This window comes from Lactuca serriola, chromosome 7 (genome assembly GCF_051521515.1).
Source record: "Lactuca serriola cultivar US96UC23 chromosome 7, Lser_US96UC23_V15, whole genome shotgun sequence".
In the NCBI taxonomy this organism is placed as follows: domain Eukaryota; kingdom Viridiplantae; phylum Streptophyta; class Magnoliopsida; order Asterales; family Asteraceae; genus Lactuca; species Lactuca serriola.
Window position 1 is genome coordinate 77,037,028 of NC_136414.1, and position 9,039 is coordinate 77,046,066.

Below are 9,039 nucleotides of genomic sequence, written 5' to 3' on the forward strand. Positions count from 1 at the left end.
TTTATTTTGTTATCTTTAACGCTGTAAAGGAAAAATGATTAACTTGAGAGTACAAAAATATGATATATTCTGTTTTCTGGTTATGATATGTTTTTATTTATAAAAAATGTGGATTTGATTAATTTAAGGTTAATCAATAAAGAAATCAAAAAAGAATTAGATATATTACATATTAGAGGGGAATAACAATAACTATAGTGAAATGATTTTCGATATAGTCATCTATAGGACATATCTATCTAGAAAGATAAACAAACATAATTGTGTTGCTTTTTACCTTATAAGCAACCAAATCATGCATAATTAGACACATATATCATCCACAAAAAATAAGGAAGTTAATAAGTTAAATACTATGGTACATGACGTCATATCGAGAATATATATTAATATGATTAGAAGTGATAACATGTTCAATGTTGTTTCGACATATCGCATATGTAAGTTTTTATTGTTACAACAATGACATGTTTATCATTATGCATCCATGACAATAACCACTAAAGTGGTAATAGTTAGACGAGTGATGTTCATATTAAGGAGGCATATAGATTTCTGATCGAAGATATAAAAATATCTAATAATAGATTCATATTGAAAAAAGTGTTGTGTGATAAGGATCCAAGATAGCAGATAACTTATTAACTTGTGTCATGTATATGTTTCAATGGTCAAAATCGGAAACATATATGTTCATTGTTATATATTTTTTAATTGGTTTTCAAGTAAAAAATATAGTCAAGCGAAGATGCATATCCATGATTTTAGTTGTAAGTTTATGTTGTAATTGTAAAAAGTGTTATACTCATGGGTCGTTTTAATGCATCGATTTAGTGAAGTATACACTTATTTGTTAAGAACTATTTTTAAATGTTTAAATTTCATATTATACGAGATGTTATTTGAGAAGTTACCTCACCAAACAATATTAAATTCTCATTAAAAAGCATCATAACGAACAATGAAGATTAATCATGTTGGAACAATGTATTGTGAAATACAAACTATACTATATCAAATACATAAACTAATCTTCTATTTAAACATATATAATATTATTTCGTTGACTAATACATAGATAAATCAAGTTAAAGAGTTTGTAGTGTGGCAGTATCAAGAGTTGTTTAAGTGATGCCCTGGGCCAAAGTTTGAGGGTTCAACTCCCCATTTGGGACAAAAGTGTAGATTTATAAACATAGTATGGTATGTGTGAGTTAGTCATTCTAAAAAATTAACACATAAACTAACTTGCAGAAAATAGTATCTATGACATCCTCTTGGGGTTTGCTTGGCCCTTTTTTTTTGTTGATAATTGTTGTACCATAAGTGTCGTCCAAATTCATATTAACTTGATGTTCTTGTCTACTTTTCTCCATTCCAACACTTGTAATCAACTTAAAAATCTATTTGGATAATTATTAAGATTAGGTGTAGATACGATGTGTTAGAAACATTGTTTAACTACCCTCACAATCATGAAACAACCTTTAATTCCCTAATGACCATTGAAACCCAGGTTTCATTCATTTCTCGACTAACCATACACTTATGGAAGAGAATAATACATTGTGAGATCAATAAAAGATTTTTGGCAACATTTTTTTATTCCACCTAAAGATCACAACTTCAGCTGAAAATATCCTATTCTTCTCCTACGGCTTCAATGACTAGCTAAAATCGTAAAAGCTATTTATCACATTTATTTATAGTCATCTATTTTGTATCAAAGCTCCATTATTTGATTTAGAGCAAAAAAATATGTCCACCAATTTTAATGAACCGTATTTAAATCCCTCAAATAATTGACAATTCCATCACTTAACAATTTTCCAACTTATCATAACAATTAATATTCAAGTACTAAAATAGCATTGTGCTTTAATTCCAACATACCATGATTTTCAACTTTGAAAATCTCCACTTGCATCTGAAATATTCCTTCATGCACCTACACCCATATCATCAATTATAGAAGTAATTAAATAATAATGGTAAATTCATAATTAAGGTCAATACATCTAACCCTCATTTTCATATGTTAAACTTTGACCAACTATTATATATACACTTTCACAATGTTTTTTTCTCAATAATGACATTATAGTCTTATAATTTACTCATAACATGAAAACAAACATGATAAGAGGTTCACAAGAATGTTGGTTATAGCTTTTGAGATTTGTCTGCTAGTAAAATCCCAAGGCTAGACTACTAATTAGTATGATTCAACACAAATTGTAGTTCATTTTCGGGTCGACAATTTTGTTTAAACATTAGTATATTCAACAGATGAGATATCACTAGAATTAAAATACACACATCTATATAAAATTTTTCATAAAGTTAGACATTGTAAAATTTGTATCTTAAGCATCATCTATTCAAAGATGAATTATATCTATAGATTCTCTTCATCAAATAGTACCAAAAGAGAACAAATGCCCATGAATGTTTCTTGAAATAAAACGTCTTATTTCATTTTTGTGGTAAAGTATTCCCAATAGACATAAACTCACATTAAAGCCATTATGTGCCTTAATGATTATTTAGGTTAGCTATTAATCTTAGATATAATGAATGGTCTGTATATTCCATTGGTTTTCAAGGAACCGGAATCGTCTCCTTATGCTCTTCTTTTTTTACTACATTACAAGATCTTCTCTTTTAGCTCTCTGTCTCTAATGACGATTTTGTCCTTTCAAATCTGTCTTTCGTTAACAAGTCACCTTCAACCTTAGAGTTTCCAGAATTTGATGAAAGACTATTACATCACTCGAACTTTATCCCTTAAAAATATATGCAAACTAGTTAAAAGCTACAACCATGAAAACTAGATGTACATAAGTGTAATCTTTATAGTTTTCATCAACTTACTATAATTATCAAAACCAGTTGACCTTTGACTACTAAAAGTCAAAGGTTGACTAGTTTTGTCATCAAACTAAGCTCTTAAACTTTATACTTAATATGTGTATCAAGAGTCTCATCAAGCTATGCTTCATGCATCTGTATTTTTTCTGCATTTTCAATGTCTTCTTGAGAATGAGTCTCATGAACACCCTGAAAATCAGACGATATAAAAGATAACAACAATAAAGATTCATGGTAAAAATACAAGAACACTTAGTTGGTGAGTAAATCAAAATCAATTTTTTGTTTATTTATTTACCATTTAACTCCCTGATTTTGTTGACAGAAGTCTTAAATCTTCTTCTAAAGTAAGGACTTTCTTCTCGCGTTTGTTCTTTTTATCCTTCAATTTGTTGAACTTTCAACTAATATTGGAAATTTGCACACTTGATTTTTCTAAGCCCGTTATCATCTCATAATCTAATGAACACGGTCCTCCTTTATTTTTCTTCTTTGACTAAAACTTGTGTTCAGGTTTTTATGTTCTACCATTTCTAAATGCCAATTAACATTTTTTTTTGTAAATCATTTACAAATTATGTTGGTGCTCATAGAGCAGGGGCGGGCATATCATGTGTCTTGGGATGGCACGTGTTACCCCTCGATTTCGTCCAATAGAAGTGTAAAAATTTGTAGATCTTTCACAAATCTATTGGAAATTTGTCACAAAGTCCGATAAGTGAAAATTCAATTTACATTTGTTTAGTGACGAACTTTGTGGTGGAAACTATAGTAGAAAATGAGTTTTTTTCCCTCGTAGTGCAACTTTTAAAAATTTTCTGCCACCCTGTTTTTTTTCTTTTTCTTGTGTTGTAATGGTTAATATGTTCTTTTCTATATCAATTCTAAAATATCAAAACAACTTCGAAAAATGATCTAAAAATGTCTAGGGTTATGCCAAGAGGGTTTATTAATGCTTTTTTTTTCTTCTTTTTATCAGATTTATTTCACAAAGAATTGTGATACTATGTTAAGAACGGGCGATAATCACACTTGCCGAGTGCATTACAATGAATAGTTGTATGTTGCGTTCGGGAAGAATGAATTGAATAGCTCACGAAAAGAAATCTATTAATTCAAGTCCCAGATGATCTAATTGTGTCAAGGAAAAGAGTAAAAGAAACGTCTAACTCCTTCATGCATGTTGCACTTGGCTAGGGATATAGTTCATTGAGACTTAAGGAATAATATAAAAAAATAAGAGGCAAAAATATTAATATTAAATAAGAATCAATATAGTACATAAAAATGAAGTAGAAGAATTCAGATTCCAAATGAACAAATTCAAACTTGAAAACGATCGTTATCATTCTCAAAGGATTAGAGCCAACGAGAAAGATCTCTCGTTAAATTTAAAGACTTGTTCCATAATATAATAGAGTGTGTTTTTTTTTTCCTAAAACCAAAATAAAAGATATTTTTTATATATTTTTTCGAAAATGATTAATATTTCATTCTAAATTAAGACATAAGAAACAAAGCATGAGTCTAAATGTCAACACATTCATAAGTCATATAAGTCATAACAAAACCAAACGTGTTTCAAAATTCTACGTACAACAAACCATTTATAACCATATAACATAAAAAGTAAAAATATCCATCTTACCCAAGATGGATGTTTGTAGTTTTAACTATTAATAGAACATAAATCCACCAAAAGGGTATTATTATTCACTCGTTCATTCATTTCTTAATTTACTTCTGCATAGGAAAGACATAAGAAGGACTGAAACGGAAACCATCTTGAAAAGTGACTCCACCTTGAGGCCCCAACACCTCCTTTTCTAACAAACATGTTCCTTGAAATGTTGCAATTGATGTCAATGTTTGTATGCATTCACTCTGTTGTATACATATATATAATATAATATAAGTTATATGTAATAATGAAGACGATTGAAACATTATAATAAGAATTAAGAAACCATTTAATAATAGTAATAATACATGAGTTGGGTTACCTTTTCAAAACCAAATTTCTAAATCTACATGGATTCAACATCCTCAGCAGCTGGAACCACCATCTTGTTAACCTTCAGATACGCAAGTAGTTTTCTCAAAGCATTTGAAGAGAGCTGGAAGTAGCCCTGAATTCAATCAATGTATTCATACAATTCTTTTAAATATAAAAACCGTTGATGTTAAAAATGTGTAAATCAAATGAAATAATAATATGATGAATGTATACCTTTCCTTTGTTGGTCTCACTAGTAGCAACTATTGGAAGCTTTGCAACATCAACCCCAAATATACGAAACATTCCGTTTGTAACTACCTTTGACCTGCACAATTTATAAAATTATGTTGCAAATTGTACAGGTCAAAGGTAGTTCAAGCTGGATTGTTTCATGTATTTGGGGAAGGTGTTGCAAAACTTCCAATAGTTGCTACTAATGAAACCAACCAAGGAAAGGTATATATATCCATCATATTGTTATTCCATTTGATTTACACATTTTTAACATCAACGATTTTTATATTCAAAAAAAATTGTGTGAATACATTGATTGAATTCAGGGCTACTTCCAACTTTCTTCAAGTGCTTTGAGAAACTACTTGCGTATCTGAAGGTTAAGAAGATGGTGGTTCCAGCTGCTGAGGATGTTGAATCCATGTAGATTTAGAAATTTGGTTTTGAAAAAGTAACTTCAGCTCATGTATTATTACTATTATTAAACGGTTTCTTAATTCATATTATAGTGTTTCAATCATCTTCATTATTACATATAACTTATATTATATTATATATATGCGTACAGCAGAGTGAATACATACAAACATTGACATCAATTGCAACATTTCAAGGAACATGTTTGTTAGAAAAGGAGGTGTTGGGGCCTCAAGGTGGAGTCATTTTTCAAGATGGTTTTTGTTTCAGTCTTTCCTATGCAGAAGTAAATTAAGAAATGAATGAACGAGTGAATAATAATACCCTTTTGGTCGATTTCTGTTCTATTAATGGTTAAAACTACAAACATCCATCTTGGGTAAGATGGATGCTTTTACTTTTTATGTTATATGTTTATAAATGGTTTGTGGTATGTAGAATTTTGAAACACATTTGGTTTTGTTATGACTTATATGACTTATGAATGTGTGTTGACATTTAGACACATGCTTTGTTTCTTATGTCTTAATTTGGAATGAAATATCAATCATTTTCGAAATAATATATGTATAAAAAATATCTTTTATTTCAATTTATGAAGAAAAAAAAAGACACTCTATTGTATTATTGAACAAGTCTTTAATTTAACCAGAGATCTTTCTCCTTGGCTCTCATCCTTTGAGAATCATAAAGATTGTTTTCAAGTTTGATTTTTTTTTTTTCATTTGGAATCTAAGTTCTTCTATTTCATTTTTATTTACTATATTGATTTTTATTTTATATTAAAATTTTTGCCTCTTATTTTTTTTTATATTATTCCTTAAGTCCTATTGAGTTATACCCCCCGAGCCAAGTGCAACAAGCATGAAGGAGTTAGACGCTTGTTTTACTCTTTTCCCTGACACAGGGGGATCATATGGGACTTGAATTAATAGTTATCTTTTCGGAAGCTATTCAATTCATTCTTCCCGAACGCAACATACAACTCTTCATTTAATGCACTCTACAAATATGATTGTCTCCCTTTCTTAACTTAGTATGGCAGGTCTTTGTGAAAGAACTTTGATAAAAGGAAAAAAAAACGTTAATAAACCCTCTTGGCATAACCCTAGACTTTTTTAGATCATTTTTCAAAGTTGTTTTGATATTTCGAAATTGATATAGAAAAACATAATAACCATTATAACACAAGAAAAAAAAAACAAGGGTTGTACGAAATTTTTAAAAGTTGCTTTCCTATGGGAAAAAAAAACTCGTTTTCTAATGTAGTTTCCACTACAAAATCCCTCACTAAACAAATGTAAATTGAATTTACATTCTCAGACCTTGTGACAGATTTTCAATAGATTAGTGAAGGATCTACAAATTTTTACACTTCTATTGGACGAAATTGAGGGGTTACATGTGTCATCCCGAGACACATGATTTGCCCGTCCCTTCCCTAAGAACACCAACATAATTTGTAAATGATTTACAAAAAATTGTCAATTGGCATTTAGAAATGGTAGAACATAAAAAACCTAAACACAAGTTTTAGTCAAACAAGACAAATAAATGAGCATCACGTTCATTTGATTATGAGAAAAAAAACGAGCTTAGAAAAATTAAGAGTGCAAATTTCCAATATCAATTCAAAAGTTTAACAAATTGAAGGAGAAAAAAACAAATGCTTGAAGAGAGTTCATGCTTTAGAAGAAGATCTAAGACTTATATCAACAAAATCAGGGAGTAAAATGGTAAATAAGTAAACAAGATATTGATTTTGATAATAATAATAATAATAATAATAATAATAATAATAATAATAATAATAGCAACCGTTTCTAGTTTATAGTTTATACTCACATTAAAGATGTCAACAGCTTGTGAAAGCAACACTTTGTTCTCATCAGAAACATCTTTCCCATGCAAAACAATCCACTTCATCTCGGAATTCTTGATTAAACCCGTAAGAGAATCAGTGACCTTCACGGGGCCACATGCCACCACTCTCTCTAGAACCAAATGAAGTATTCCAGTCCACACTGCAGTTGCAACGATTTTCTTATTCCTTGGATCTGCCGACATTTTCGAAATCATCATTTGGACTTCGATTGTTAAATCTCGTTTCCGGAAGAAATGAACACCGTCTACGGTGTTCTCCATACCAGAACAGATCTTCATGATTGACTATAACGATGATTGAATCATCAATCAGATTCATAAAAAAGAAAAAGATTGATGAAGATTGAGCCATCGATCTGTGAAAACACGGATTGATTCATAAAAAAGAAAGAGTTTGATGAAAGATTGAGCATCAATCTGTGAGAACAATCATTGATTCATAAAAAAAGAAACAGCTTGACGAAGATTAAGCATCAATCTGTGAAAAAAAGCGATTGATTCATAAAAAAGGTAACAGCCTGATGATGATTGAGCATCAATCTGTTAAAAACAGGTACTGATTAATAAAAAAAAAAGAGCTTGATGAAGATTGAGCCATCAATCTAGTACAAAAATTGATTCATAAAAAAAGTTAGAGCTTGATGATACAGATTCATAAAAAATAAATAAATAAATAAATAAATAAATAAGAGCTTGACGAAGATTGAGCATCAATCTGTGAAAACAACGATTGATTCGTAAAAAAAGGTAAGATTGAGCTTCAATCTGTTTAAAACAAAATCAATCTAGGAACAAAAATTGATTCACAAAGTCAATCTGTGAGAACAACAGAGCTTGTGAAGATTGCGCACCAATTTGTAAGAACAAGGATGGATTAATAAAAAATTAAAATAAATAAATAAATAAAAATAAAAAGCGCTTCGAGGAAGATTGAGCCGCGTCAATCTGTGAAGACAAGAAAGACCTAAAAACCTAGGATTTGATAAATGTGGAGCCCTCTCCAACACTCCCAGCTTATATAGCAAAAAAAATCCAAGATATTTTCCAACCATTTTTTTTTTCTTTTTTTCCTTTTTAAGTCTTGAGTGCTTTCTTTAAAACAAAATAATGGATATATTTTGCTTTTGTTTTATTTTGTCATCATTTAAGTTGTAAAGAAAAAAAAAACGATTAACTTGAGAGTAAAAATAATATATATATATATATATATATATATATATATATATATATATATATATATATATATAATTATATAGTATGATGTGGTTAGGTACCTAAGCTTATATAATGTTTTTAGGTATATTCACTTTATCTTATATATATATATATATATATATATATATATATATATATATATATATATATATATATATATATATATATATATATGGTTCAAATGTTTTCACTATCTATTGTGTGCATGAATAATTGATTCTTGACCAATCATTTTAGTTATTTTAAAAAAGTAATTAATACATATTAAATGCTGAAGATGTAATTAATATCCATTATATTTTCAAAATATAATATGCATTAATTACTTTTTTAAAATAACTAAAATTATTGGTCCAGAATCAATAATAAATACACACAATAGATAGTGAAAATAAAATAACCATATATATATATATATA

At 28.9% G+C, this 9,039-nt stretch overlaps 1 long non-coding RNA gene across 1 annotated transcript in view; it reads right to left on the minus strand.

Annotated features, from left to right (window-relative positions):
- The window catches only part of LOC145062035 (uncharacterized), a 30,480-nt gene extending 22,109 nt beyond the window's left edge, over positions 1-8,371 (minus strand). Inside the window, exon 1 of the long non-coding RNA XR_013687397.1 lies at positions 7,367-8,371. This is a non-coding gene — a long non-coding RNA (uncharacterized LOC145062035). The remainder of the gene's footprint in view (positions 1-7,366) is intronic.
- Positions 8,372-9,039: the final 668 nt, after the last annotated feature.